The sequence below is a fragment of the Mirounga angustirostris genome, unplaced genomic scaffold (assembly GCF_029215605.1).
Source record: "Mirounga angustirostris isolate CCGP_5_RB_7025 unplaced genomic scaffold, mMirAng1.0.hap1 SCAF_16, whole genome shotgun sequence".
Taxonomy (NCBI): Eukaryota; Metazoa; Chordata; class Mammalia; order Carnivora; family Phocidae; genus Mirounga; species Mirounga angustirostris.
The window spans coordinates 21112765-21127206 of NW_026991724.1; positions in this window are offsets into that span (position 1 = coordinate 21112765).

The following is a 14442-nucleotide window of genomic DNA, read 5'->3' on the forward strand; positions in this document are numbered from 1 at the left end:
GAAGCCAATCTGTAGGATTCCAACTATATGACATGCTGGAAAAGGCAAAACTTGGGGAAGAGTAAGATCAAGGGGTACCATGGATAGGGAGGTGAGGAGGGATGAATAGGCAGAGCACAGAGTATTTTTAGGGTAGTGGAACTAATCTCTATACTATAATAGTAGTTATATGTCATTATACATTTGTCCAAACTAGAGAACATATGAAATAATGAGTGATCTCTAAGGTAAACTATGGACTTGGGATGATTGTGATGTGTCAGGATAGGTTGATCACTTGTAACGAACATACAACTTTGGTGGGGGATGTTGACAATGAGGGAAGGTTTGCATGAGTGAGGGTAGGAGTAATATGGAAAATCTCTGTACCTTCCTCTCAATTTTGCTGTGAATATAAAACTGCTCTTAAAAAAAAAAAAAATATTGATGAGTGCCTTGGTGGCTCAGTCGGTTAAGTGTCTTCCTTTGGCTCAGGTCATGATACTAGGGTCCTGGTATTGAGTCCCACATCGGGCTCCTTGCTCAGCAGGGAGACTGCTTCTCCTTCTGCCTGCTGCTCCCCCTGCTTGTGTGCACACGCTCTTTCTGACAAATAAATAAATAAATCTTCAAAAAAATATATTTGGGCCCCTGGGTGGCTCAGTTGGTTAAGCATCTGCCTATGGCTCAGGTCATGATCTTCGGGTCCTGGGATTGAACACTGTATCAGGCTCCCTGCTTAGTGGGGAGTCTGCTTCTCCCTCTCCCTCTGCCTTTCACCCTACTCATGCTTGCTCCCTCTCTCCCTCAAATGAATAAATAAAATCTTTTAAAAATAATAAAAAATTAAAAAATTAAAATCTTAATAATACAAGTGTATTAGTCACCTTAGTGACAAAGCCAAGGAGGTAGGTAGGGGCTGGAATGTGAAGAGTATGGTATATTATGGTTAGAAGGCTGGACTTTTTCCTATGAGGACCCAGATAAGGAAACTGAGAAGGATAATGACCAGATAGGATTTTCATTTTTTTATTTATGTGATGTTTTAAAAGGCAAAATCACTTTGGGCGCCTGGGTGGCTCTGTTGGTTAAGCATCTGCCTTCGGCTCAGGTCAAGATCTCGGGGTCCTGGGATTGAGCCCTGTGGTGGGCTCCCTGCTCAGCAGGGAGTCCGCTTCTCCCTCTCCCTCTGCTCTTCCCTGTGCTCATGCTCATTCTCTCTCTCTCTCTCAAATAAATAAATAGCATCTTAAAAGAAAAATCACTCAAATAGCAACATAAATAAATATATAGAAAATGAGGATCCTCAAGTGACCTGAAAAGCAGTCTATTAAGACAGAAAATAATTGAAGAGCAATACAATATAGACTAGAACTAAATCATAAGTAGTAAAGATAGGAGAAAAATTGGGCATTTAGAGTTTTTTGTGAAAGAATCAATTGGACATGATCAGAGAAGTGTGACTCCATGTCTGTATTATGGCTTATAGCCTGGAAATACAAGAATTTAAAAGGAACATAAGGTGCTTTGTGGTAGGAGATAAGTGGAGGTTTAGAAAGGCAAAAATGAGGGTACTGTCAGGCAGTTAGATAAACATGAACCAGGGAGAAATTGGTAGACTGTAATAAATATTTTAGTGAAGTGACAATGGCATAAGGCAGTCCTCTGGGATTTCCCTAGCCATTAATGATCATAATAACTGGGCAGAATAGGCCTGACTTGAAGTCTGATAATCTAATATCAATTAGGATTTGGAGGTCTCATGAAATAATAATTGATGAGTACCTCTGTGGAACAGGGGCCATGTTATTATTTTGTACCCATGTAAAATTTCCTAAATTTCAGAGAAACAATAACAGGTTTTTATTCTTTCCTTCAACAAATACTGATTTAATGTTTTTTAATGTTTCAGATATTGTAATTATCATTAATTATCTTTTACTTTCAAATGTGAAGATTTATGCTCAGGGAGGGAAAAAGATTTATTGAATTAATAAGCTAGTAACTCACAGAGGTAGAATGAACCTGGCTGTGTTTAATTCCCAAGTTTTTCTGTACCACTTTGCTTTCAAGGTATTATACCTAAGAACAAACCTGATTATGAATTGGTTAATTGCATTTGGGTGGAGGTGGATTGTTTAGGGGCCTGTCCCCTAACTAGAGTCTTATATAGAGAGAATAATGGAAATGTCAGACTTTTAACATTTTCTCATCAGGGATACACATATTAAACAAGATACCTGTGCAATGACAGACATAGGGGAAGGCACATCCTTGGAAATATATTGTCATTTGAGACTTAACATAGTGGTAAAGCTGTCTCCTAGAGGGTGGAGAAAAGAATTAGAATATCCCAGGGCAGGTACATCCAGAAATACTAGCTTGTCTTAATCCTTTCTTATCTCCCTCCCTTCCTCTCTAGCTTTCCTCTCTCCTTACCTTCCTTCCTTTCTTTGCTTCCTATCTTCATTCTTCTTTCTGCAAACACTATAATCTATCATTTAGTGTGTGATGCACTTGGAATATGATAAAGAACAAGAGGGTCATGGCATTGCTACCATGGAGCTTACATTTTTATGCAAAAGTTAAAAAATAAAATTAATTCACTTAGTGCTAAATGATATAAAAATCAAAAGCATGGAACCAAGCCAGAAGATCTCTTTTACATAGAAGTTCGAGGCAAAGGTTTTTGAGTGTTGATATTTAAACAAGTCTTAGAGAGTGAAAATTAGCAACTGCACACTCACGCAAGGTTTCAAATCTTATTAAGAGGAACCTCAAGCCACCTACTTGTTCAGGCCTGACATGGTGACTCCCCTATTCCTTTCTCCTTTCACATAACCCATCAGGGAGTCGCTATCAGTCTAGGATCTAAGCAGGAAAAATATAACCATTATGTTTACTTAGAAGAAAGGGAATTTGACCAGGAATTGATGACATTGGTGGTAGATAAGCAGAAAGCCAAAGAAAAGACTCCATTGGCCACCTAGGAACACAGAAAGCTACTACCATGCTTAGGCTGGTAGGAGAAAGCTGGGATCATCCAGCAGGGATGAAGCCCTGGAAGATACACAGCAGCCTCTGAGACTGAGAGGGATCACATAAAACACAATCTGCTCTGTTTCATTCCTTTCAGATCTCTCACTTATGCCTCCCATTGGTTGAGAATCCAGATGACAGTGAAGCCTTAGAGATACTGCCTGCTGGGATAGCCTCTCAATAAAAAACAGAGCAGTGCAAGTTTGAGGAGTGGATCTGAGGACAAAGTTCTGGTCTCTTACAGTTTTATCTCAGAAAGATATGCCAGGGGCACCTGGGTGGCTCAGTCGGTTAAGCATCTGCCTTTACCTCAGGTCATGATCCCAAGGTCCTGGGATTGAGTCCCACATCAGGCTCAGCAGGAAGTCTGCTTCTCCCTCCACCCCTCCCCCAGCTTGTGCTCTCTCTCGCTCACTCTATCTCTCAAATAAATAAAATCCCTAAAAAAAAAAAAAAAAAAAAAAAAAAAGATATGCCAAGGCAGTCCACTTCTCTCCATTTCTAGACCCCGGTCATCATTATGATCATCATCACAACTGTCTCCTAACTTCCCTCCTTCATTGAGTCTGATGCCCTGACATTGTAGTCTCCACAGAGCAATAAGGGTGGATGGATGGATGGATGGATGGATAAATGACATCACTGAAATGTGAAGGAGGATGGTAAAATTCAATATTCTGTATGGTACTCCTACCTACCAACTTTCCTCTGACAAAATCGCAAATTTCTCCGGACCTCTACTTTGTATTGATAAAATACCCACAGCAACTATCTCACAGGAATGATAGAATTACAATCTTAGATAGGTAAAAGTGCTTCACAAACTGAACACACAAGGAGCCACTGTGAAAAAACAACTGTTGGCCCTGGGAGTATCTATGGGTTTGAATCCTCATTCTGTCATTTACTATTGAATTTCTTAACCTTTCTGAGCCTCAGCTTTCTCATGTTTACCATGTATCACTCATTACTTTCTGAACCCAGCTTGACCTCAAGACTTGCTCTGAGTGGTAGAAAATGATGGAAGAGAAATTGCTCTGCCTCTGAGGCTGGATCATAAGAAGATGTGGAACTTCTGTTTGTACCCTCTTGAAGCACTGCCCTGAGATTGCCATGTGAGGAGGCTGGTCTAGCCAACTGGAGGGTGAGAGACCACATGGAGGAACATGAAAATGCCTCAGCAGTATCACCACCAATTACCAGACCTGGGAAAGAAGATCTAGAATCTTCTAGAGCAACCAGTCCTTCAGATACATGCAATACAAGAATGAATCCAGGTGAAACCAGTGGAAAATCTCCTAGCCACCCTTTATAATCATATAGATTATATAAATCTATCTACATATCATATAGATAAATTTAAAAATTGCTATTTGTAGCCACTAAGTCTTGGGAGTGATTCGTTATAAACAATAGTTAAAACAGTGTGCATATGTATCAAATGGTTTAAGTTCTTATTAATAAAACACTATTAAAAGCATTGTAATTATTAAATTATTAATGCTACTATTGACATAATAATAGCATTATCATATCATAAACTTGAAAATAAAGGTATCATTATGCCTTAAGAGCTATCTCAAATACTTACGGATTAAATTATGACTTCAACATTATATTGAGGGCAGAGTGCAATTGCAATTCTTAACCTCTCTTCCCTTCCACTCTATAGCATGTTATCCCATTCACAGTGGGTACACATACGTATTATCTGACTTAAAGGAATGTAAAAAAAAAAAAAAAAAATGTACTTCTCAGCAACTAAAATCCATTTTCTTTCCAGCACTGGCAAACATTTTATAGACCATCCTTTGATTTAAGACTATTGAGAAAGAATTCAGGTGGTATAAGCCCCTTTGCTTATGTTTGGACCAAAGAATGGGGCAGTCAATTGAATGCTTTTTTAAAGGACAAAGTTTGACCCCACTTGCTCTGTGACCATCTCTTGTTCTTCTATGGAAGAAAGCTTTTGAAAGTCTTCTGTAGAGCCAAACTTAGAGCGCTCTTATCTGAAAGGAGCTGCTTGTCTCCATCTATGACTCAGATTATTTCTCTGCATATTAAGTTACAAAGAGACAGTTCCAGCTGGATCCATCAATGTATTTATAACTCAGCCACACAATTTTCCTCCAGGCGGAAAACTTGGCAAACACACTCCCAGCCTGGCTGCGACTTACAAAGATGAGAACAGGAAAATAATCGTGGCAGTTTTTATATCAAACTTCTTGTCTAAATTCTGAATATAAAGGGAGAATTTCAAATCCCCCAGCACACTACAAGTCACTGTTTCCACCAAACAAGTGAGTAGGACAGTTGAGGAATTACTGAAGAGTCAATATAATTTCTTCTGCCTCTCTTGGATCTTGTTCTCAAAGAATGATCTTAGGGTAACAACAGTGACAATGCCCCCTGAAATTTGTGAAAGAAAGGAGCATTGTCATTCACTGATGACCTGGCACAGTATCTAGTACATCATCTAGACTCTGGTGCTGGGTGTATTGGCACAGTGTCTCATTAATCAATAAGATAGATTTGATTTTCCTCATAAGAGAAAACTTAGGGGGTCCCTGCTTGTGCTCTCTCATTTTCTCTCTCTCCTTCTCTCAAATCAACAAAGAAATATCTTTAAGAAAAGAGAAGGGGGGGCACCTCGGTGGCTCAGTCGGTTAAACATCTGCCTTCTGCTCAGTCATGATCCCAGGGTCCTGGGATTGAGCCCTGTATCAAGCTCCTTGCTCAGCAGGGAGTCTGCTTCTCCCTCTCTCTCTGCCTGCCACTCCCCCTGCTTGTGCTCTCTCCTCACTCTCTTTCCCTGTAAATAAATAAATAAAATATTAAAAAAGAGAGATCGAGAAAAAACTTAGGTTGTGGCAAGTTAGCATACTCAGGATCCAGATTCATCTCCTGTAATTTATATAGAGCTTTGTTTCCAAGGGCAATTATATAAGTAATTATATATACACATATGACTTAATGTGCTCTTATCTGAAAGAAGTCACTTGTGTATATCTATCAGTCACATATATCTGTATTTTTTATTTAGCATGTGACAGAAAATCAAACTCTAAGTAGTCTAAGTAAAAAGGTATTTGTTAAGTCCTATAACTAAGCATTCAGGGATAGATCTTTATCAGTCACTCCTGTAATATGCTAATATCATTAAGAATCTCTCTGTATTGGGTGCCTGGGTGGCTCAGTTGGTTAAGTGACTGCCTTTGGCTCAGGTCATGATCCTGGAATCCCAGGATCGAGTCCCGCATTGGCCTCCCTGTTCAGCAGGGAGTCTGCTTCTCCTTCCGACCCTTCCCCTCTTGTGCTCTCTGTCTCTCTCATTCTTTCTCAAATAAATAAAGTAAAAAGAATCTCTCCATATTTCTCTAGCTGTCTTCTACTCTAGTAGTTCCAAGATTGTCATTCAATACCTAGAAATTCTAGCACAAAAGAATCTTCTATGTCCTGATAAATTCTGTCACAACACCTGATATGAGGAGGGATTAAGCTGAGGAGATGAACATCGATCATGTATCCTATGGCAAAATTGTAAGATCTATATAATCATGTAATAGTATTAATGTTCACCTTCTAATTTTGATAATTATACTATGACTAAGTAAGATGTTTATATTAGGGTGAGCTAGATGAGGGTTATGTGGGAACCTACAATTTTTAAAACCCATTTGTCTAGACTTATTTCAAAAATTTTAGAATTATGAATTGAACATGGTGGATTATATGACACTAAATACTTTAAAATGTAAATATTTGTGAAAGACTTCACCTAGCAATCTCTTTCCATCTTTAGAATTAGAACTGATTCATCAGTTGGATTTGAATTAGTCTACATGGTTGGACATTCCTGTTATCTATTGCTTTTATTTTATTTTATTTTTTTTACTATTTTTTTTCTTTAGATTCACAGACCTCTTCCTTTTTATATAGATGCTATTGATTACAGAAACATGTATTATAATTCATATGTTTGAATATTTATCTTCCCAGCTAGATTATGAGCTTCTTGTGGGCCAGGTCTGTAGGTTGTCTTTAAAATCTGAGAGCCAAGCAGAGAGCCCAGTACAGAACAGAAGTTCATTAAATGTTACTGGAATACATGAGCTTGTATACTAATTTGTTAATTCATATCAGCAGTTGGGATCACACACTATTATTTTAACTAATGGTTTTGCTTTTAAATATTTTTTAAGATTTTATTTATTTGAGAGAAAGAGAGACAGAGAATGAGTGCCCAAGATCGGGGGGAGGGGCAGAAGGAGGGAGAAGCAGATTCCTCGCTAAGCAGGGAGCCCTGACATGGGCTGAATCCTAGGAACCTGGGATCATGACCTGAGCTGAAGGCAGACACTTAACTGACTGAGCCACCCAGGCATCCCCTAAATAAATATTTAAATAAAATTTTAGTTTATAGTGTTCATTCAACTCTTCCCTTCCCTTCCCTTTTATAGACACCAATGCCCAATACCGTGTTATAGCTAGAGAAAATATATTCTGTATCTTTTTCTGAGGGGAAAAATAAAAATTGAAAAAATGCTAATAACATTGCTATTGTTACTGCTTTTTACATGTGGGGTAGGGGGTAAGGGGAAGGCACTGAGATTTCATTTATGCATTTATTCTACCAACATTTATTAAGTGTATCAATACATGCATTTATTCTACCAATATTAAGTATATCAATGCTGTTTTAGGATATGGTCTACACCAGCCCATTTTAAGAGATTAGTGAATTCATTTGAAGAAGCAGGCAATTCAGTGAGGGAGAAAATCACCTTAAAGTGTAGCATATTGAAAGTGAACTCTTAGTTCCTACACCTCACCCCCTGCTATTGTCCCCTGCTGTCTTTCGAATGAGCCAGTTTTCATTCAGCTATGGTGTTGTCATATGATATACATCCGTCAGCAAACATGCACTGAGCTCCTGCTGAGGACAAGTGTCATGGGATAAAATGATCTTGAAAATGCTCACCTATCTGAATATGTCTAGGGCTGATGTTTTTTATACCTTGTATTTGGTAGTTTTTTTTTTCTAATTATAGTTATTAAGATGGATTAAATGTAAGTATTAGGCAATGCAAATGTAACTTTTAGCAAATAATATATAATCAATTCTATTTCAGTCAAGTGTGTTCACATGTCTTATTATAGTAAGTATAATAAAAGCCCAGAGGTCTTGTATCTGGTGAAATTCAGGAAGAAGGAATCAGGTATCCATTTATTTGTTGACCAAATGTTACAGGCTGGAGAACCTGTGTACTGACAGTTTTCTGTGCGTCAACATAAAGTCCAAAATAGTTTCTGGATACACATGATAACATTATAGGGATAAAGTTCCATGGAGTTTCTAGTAATAAAGTAGTTGTCCAAAGATTATAATTATTCGATTTACTGAAAATGGGAACTGACCTAATTCTTACTTGTGATGGACTGAATTGCATCCCCCAAAATCCTGTGTTGAAGTCCTAACTCCCCATGTAATGGTATTTGGATATAGGGCCTTTGGGAATTAAGTTTAGATGAGGTTGTGAGGGTGGAGCCTCATGATGGAATTAGTGTCCCTATGAGGAAAGACAACAGTGGACTCGTTCCCCTTCTCTTTCCCTGCCATTTGAGGATCCAGCAAGAAGGTTGCTATCTACAAGCCATAAAGAGAATTCTCACTAGAAACTGACAATTCTGACACCTTGATCTTGGCCTTCTAGCCTCCATAACTGAGAAAACATATTTCTGCTGCCTCCTAGTCTATGGTATTTTGTTATGGCAGCCTGAGCGGACTATGATTCTACCTTTCCTTCTCAACATATTTAATGATAGTTAGTAGAGCTATGAACACATACTCAAGTGTACTTACAAATATTTTTGTACTGAATGTGCTTTGACTCTAAAGGATGAAAGATTGGGCCTGGTGGGGAACTTCAGTAAGATATTGAGGGAACTGGAAGTAATCAGGATTACTTCAGAGAAAACTTCTGCTAATACTGAGATAGTTTATACTTCAGAAAACAAATAATCCAAGAATAGTGTCACTATTTGGAACTATCCTGGAGTATTATACCATATTTTCTGGTTTGATCAATGAAGTCCGAATATAAGTAGATTCTGCTTAAGCTTCTGCATGTCAAAAGTACTTTATTAAAATGGTCCATGTGGTTGGTTTAAGATGAGGGAATGAGTAGTTTCTGTATGTGTTGTGTTTATTCCCCTCCCATAAAATCTCTAAAAACCTGTGTTGAATCTATTGTTCAGTACTCTAGGAAGCACTGCACCTTGACCAAGCATGACCAAGAACTAAAGCTTACGCCACTGGGAAAGCTTACAATCCTCAAAGATTATGATTTTTAATGTATTAGGTTTAGTAACTGAGTTGGGACTAGATTTCTGAAAACACACTATATAGAGAGTTTTAAGTGTCTCATTTACCTTGCCCATAATCTCTTAGTGATGTATACTTTCTCAATTTTCATGTCTTTTAGGGCAGGGACCTCTTTAATTTCCCCATTTTTAGCTATCTTATTCATTTCCAAACAGAAAAAACGTGAGACTAGGTACTGTGGCCAATAAAAAATGAAATATATGACCCTTCTATTTGAATAACTTATATTTAGTGAGAACAAAATAGTATGAGTATTAAAATTAAATATTTAAGCAATTTGGAAGAATGACCAATGACTTTTTGCTATTATTCCTGGAGGGGTAGGAGTTTTGTTGTACCATAGTAACCTAGGGACTGAAATGAGAATGAAGAATACATAAAGCGTCGTGAGTTAAGATCCATGGGTCAGCAGCAAATGGAATATTTTAAGGAAAGGAAGGCAGCTTTTTCAAGCAAAGTTCCCCTACCCCCACCACAAGAGAATAACGAAGGTCAGTTGGAGCCAAACAGGAAATAATTTAGCATCACTATAAGAATATAAGCAGCATCCATTCATCCAGAAAACAATAAAATATATTTTAGGAATACTGAGCCAGCAGCAGTTTATTGTGGAGGGAGGTAGTGGGTGGAGAGAATTGGGAGGTACAGAGGTAAATAATATAGGAAGATTTGCATGATCTTAGGAAACCTTCCACATATTGCATCAACATTCTGTTGCTTAAAGAATTCACAGCATAAATTAGTAACCTAACAGGAAGTTAAGTGTCATTTTTGTTAGCCTAGATTAGAGAAGACAAGGCAGACTCCTTGCTTCAACCTTGACCTCTTTGATGGTCAATTCCATAATGAATTTTTTGTTCTTTTTCACTGACCTTTTAGATCCTGAAACAGACCATGCTCCTTCTAGTAACTGTGCCTTTACACATTTATACATCCATTTCTTCTCCCTGGAGCACTTTCTCTTTCCTGTTGTGAATTTATACTCAGTTTTCAGATTTCTATGCAAATATAACTTCTTTGAGGTGTCTTTCCCATGATCCTTATACTTAGGCAAGTTCATTCACTGCTTTCATAGTTTATGTTCCTTCTGTCCATTAGCTTATCTAATTTTATACTTACACAGTTGTTTGTGACCATATTGATTTGTGTTTATCCCCATTGAAATGTAGGCTCTTTGAGAGCATAGGGAATATCTTTAAGTGCTGGGGATGCAGCGATGCACAGAAACAAAGTATTTGACCCATATTTGGCATTGAATAAATATTTTTGAATTTATGAATCAATAAATCCTAAAATAACCAGTCCAAAGCCAGAACTGCAAAATCTAGATCTGAAAGTACGTCTTTCTGAAGAGATGAAAAATGCTAAGATATTTCTCAGAGTATTTTGTATTGCCAAAACAAACAAACAAGAACACACCAGGATTAAACCTACTTTGGTAAAAATACCCTGTGCCAAGATTTGAAATACTTTACCCTTAAAGAAACATGACACACCAAAAGTAACATTTTACTCTCCATGCAGACAGTGTCAACTTTCTGACATACAAATTTGAAATAGACATGCACAAAGACACCAGGGAAATGCTTGGAAGCCCTGAAGTGCTGAGAATTCTTTGGGCAGACTCCTTCTCTCCGCACAGATGAACACCATGAGCTTGCTGGATGGGGTTCAAAGAACAGCCCACAGCAGCACTCAAGTTTGCTGAAGTGACTGACGTTGGCTTCAGCCTGGATTCCAAAGGCAACAGCTGACAAGGAAAAGAGGAAGGGAAAGCAGAGGCGAGATTTGAATAGTTGCAAAAGCCTGAGGCAGCAGAAGGCAAACATCTTCTGGGGTTATCATGTGTTCCTAGCCAGTTGCACCAGAGATCTTTCTAACAGAGTAACAGCTGGTGATTGGAGCAGCCAGCTCTAAAGAAATACCCCTGCATTGTAGGATCTGAAACAATAGGGGTGACAAGAATGGGTTGTTTGTCTTTTGATATCTCATTTATTCATCTCTGAAGGGAGGATGATTATATTGGGAGACATTAAATAGCAGTGTTTACTCTATGTCAGATATTATTCTAGGTGCTTTACTTATGTTAACTAATTTAATAAGCTCAGCAATCCTGTCAGATAGGTACTATTATATTATCAACCCCTCTTTGCAGATGTGGAATGGAGGCAGCAGCGTTAATAATTTGTCCAAAGTTACACAGCTGTTATTAACAGTACAGCTCCTAAGAACATGTGCTTAACTCTGGTGCTACTCTGCCCCTATATTATAGTATTGCATATAGTGGTCAACATTTATTGAATGGCTGCCATGAGTGCTTCACACACCTGACAGATAATCATATGAAATCTGCAATTCAAGCTCAGGAAGAATGTTTTCCATCATGACTTGACATGAGAGAATTGAGGCAGAGAAAGTGTTATATTGAGAAGCAGCATATTACAATGTAAACGATAAGGTGTAAAGTGATGAGCTCACGCAAAGAGATGAAATGCCCCGCCCATAAGGAGCTCCTAGTTTAAGGGACTAAGGGTAGAGGAGTAATTCTAAACGATGGGAGGAAACATTTATTAGCCATCTACCCTGTTCCAGGTAGTAGGCAGGGCATTTACATATACTGTCCCACATAATGCATATATCATCCTATGTGAAAGGTCTAATTCTAACCCAGTGTTCAATAACTACGCAGTTCTTACTACATACATCAGTGAAGGAGCTGCAGAGCCTGCCTTAGCAGAGGTGTTCAGCTGAGAAGGCTTTGCATCTGTCGTAGCCTAGGTTCTCAGGGTCAAGTCTGTGCCACCTGGCTACAGTTTCTGTAAGTCTCAGACTCTAGCCGGATCCACTTTGTTAATGCTTATCTTTTCATAGTAAGCATGTGTGAAGAACTCACTATTGATAAACAGTATAACTGCAAAATGTTTAGAAAACAATCCATTCTGAGTGTTATTCTGAGTGTTACTCAATAATTGATATAAATGACGAGGTGCTTGTTCCTCCCTCATCCCCAACCTTTTATTTTTTTTTTGCAGAGTATTCTTAAAAAGGACAGATGGGAACAGATTGAGAAAAGAAAGACAAATACATTTACATAAAATACCAAAAAAACCCACAGACTTTTGCACTGTTTCAGATGCCTTTGTAGGCAGAAATAGTTATTTTTAAGGATAATTAGGCATATTGTAGCAATGCATGGTATGGATTTAACCTTGGCAATTAAATCAGTAACTCATTGCATGGCCCTGAGTGTATCCCATTATCTCTCTTGACCACAGCCTCCTCGATTTCCATTTCTGTATATAGGCCACATTGACAAGATTTGAAAGAAACCTGTTTGACCTGAGCTCCAAGAAAATAATGCCCAGGGTTCTAGTGGTTCCCCTTGGCTTGTAGGATAGACCCAAACTGTGCAACCTGGATTCCAAGGCTCTGTATTGGTCCCCACTTTCTGTTTACCTGGCTCACTTCTTTCCTTACCACTACCACCACCCCTGCTGCCTCTGCCACCACCACACAGCCCTGGCTCTGGGCATTATGACCTGTTGTTGTTTTGTTTTAGAAAATGTTTTTTTGGTTTTTTTTTTTCAAAATTCAGTTCCTTTTCAAATGTTCCTCTCTGGTATATATTTACATACCTTTACCTCTTAAGGGATATCTACTGATCCCTTAAGATCTCAAACTCCTGTTCTGTGAGAACAATGGCTTTAAGAAGGCACAGTTACTCTCTTTAAAATGTATGTATTTGCCTATGTGCTAGGTGCAAAATGTCTTATTTTGCAATTCCCTAATTTCTAATGAAGTTCAACTTTTTTATTATTTGGCAAATTATTGTTTTTTAAGCTAAGTGTCTCTTTATAAGGAGAACATTGTTTATGCGTGTTTAACTTGCACAGTTGTTTGTTCACTGAGTTAAGGGTATGTTTCTCCCTCTGTTTCACTTATAAACATCTGGGTGTTTAGAATGTACTTGTCAGATGTTCAGTTATAGGGTATCTTGTGTAGATTTCCATAGTAAAGTCACGTGAAAGAATTTGCTCTGGTCCTTCTAATTGGTGATGTGTGGGTAGCAATAGCCTTGTGTGTCTCTTGACATCTCTGCCTGATAGAATTTACGAATGAATGGAGGAGTTTAGGTTTTGTTTTTCCTTTATAAGTGAAAGTCGTTCATGGTTCTTTCCTATCTAGAAGAATGTATAAGGAAATAAAATTCCCGTATCTCCTCCACTACGTGTTTTTCCCTCTCTGTTTGCAAAATCTACCTGACGTCATATTTCAGAATGTAGCACCCAACCTTTACTCCTCTTCCACCCCCAGAGCTTAGTTTAGTAATTTCCATAATAAAGCAGAAGGAAAGGAGTAGCGTGTGTGTGTGTGTGTGTGTGTGTGTGTGTGTGTGTGTGTGTTGTTGGCTAAGTGGAAGGGACTAGTTTATTGATGGATTTTCTGGTGGGTGTGCTGTGGATCTGTTCAGTCTCTGATTTCTTCTCATCTGTATCTCTCCACACCGAACCTCATGGTAGTTCCTTCAAATATGTATGAACAATTTGCATATCTCTCAGTGTTATTATAAATTTGAGTCACTCTTCCTTTCATGGGCATTTTATAGGAAAGTTTTCATGGAGTGAATGAGCCTTAGCTAACTGATCAGTGAGTCACAAGAGTCATATCCTAGCACTTAATTCTAATTTATTGATACTTCCCTAAAAGCCCTAAGTCTAGCCTGCTACCTGATACATAATAGGTGCTCAATAAAATGTTGATCAATAAATTGATTATTCCAATGTGTACTTGGGTAATATGGCATATGCTAAATTAAATTCTTTCTTAAATCAGCTACAAGTTTAAATATAATTCTATCCCCATGGCAATTTCTCAAAAAGAAAGGCCATTAACTCTGCTGACATGTGTAATCTCCAACTTGATTTAGTATCCCAACCCCAGATTTCTCAAATGGGCTTACTTGATTAAATGAAACTATGTGCAGCTATTTGTCTCTTTGTCTGGTAGAATTCATGACTGAGTGGCCTCCTCATATTTCA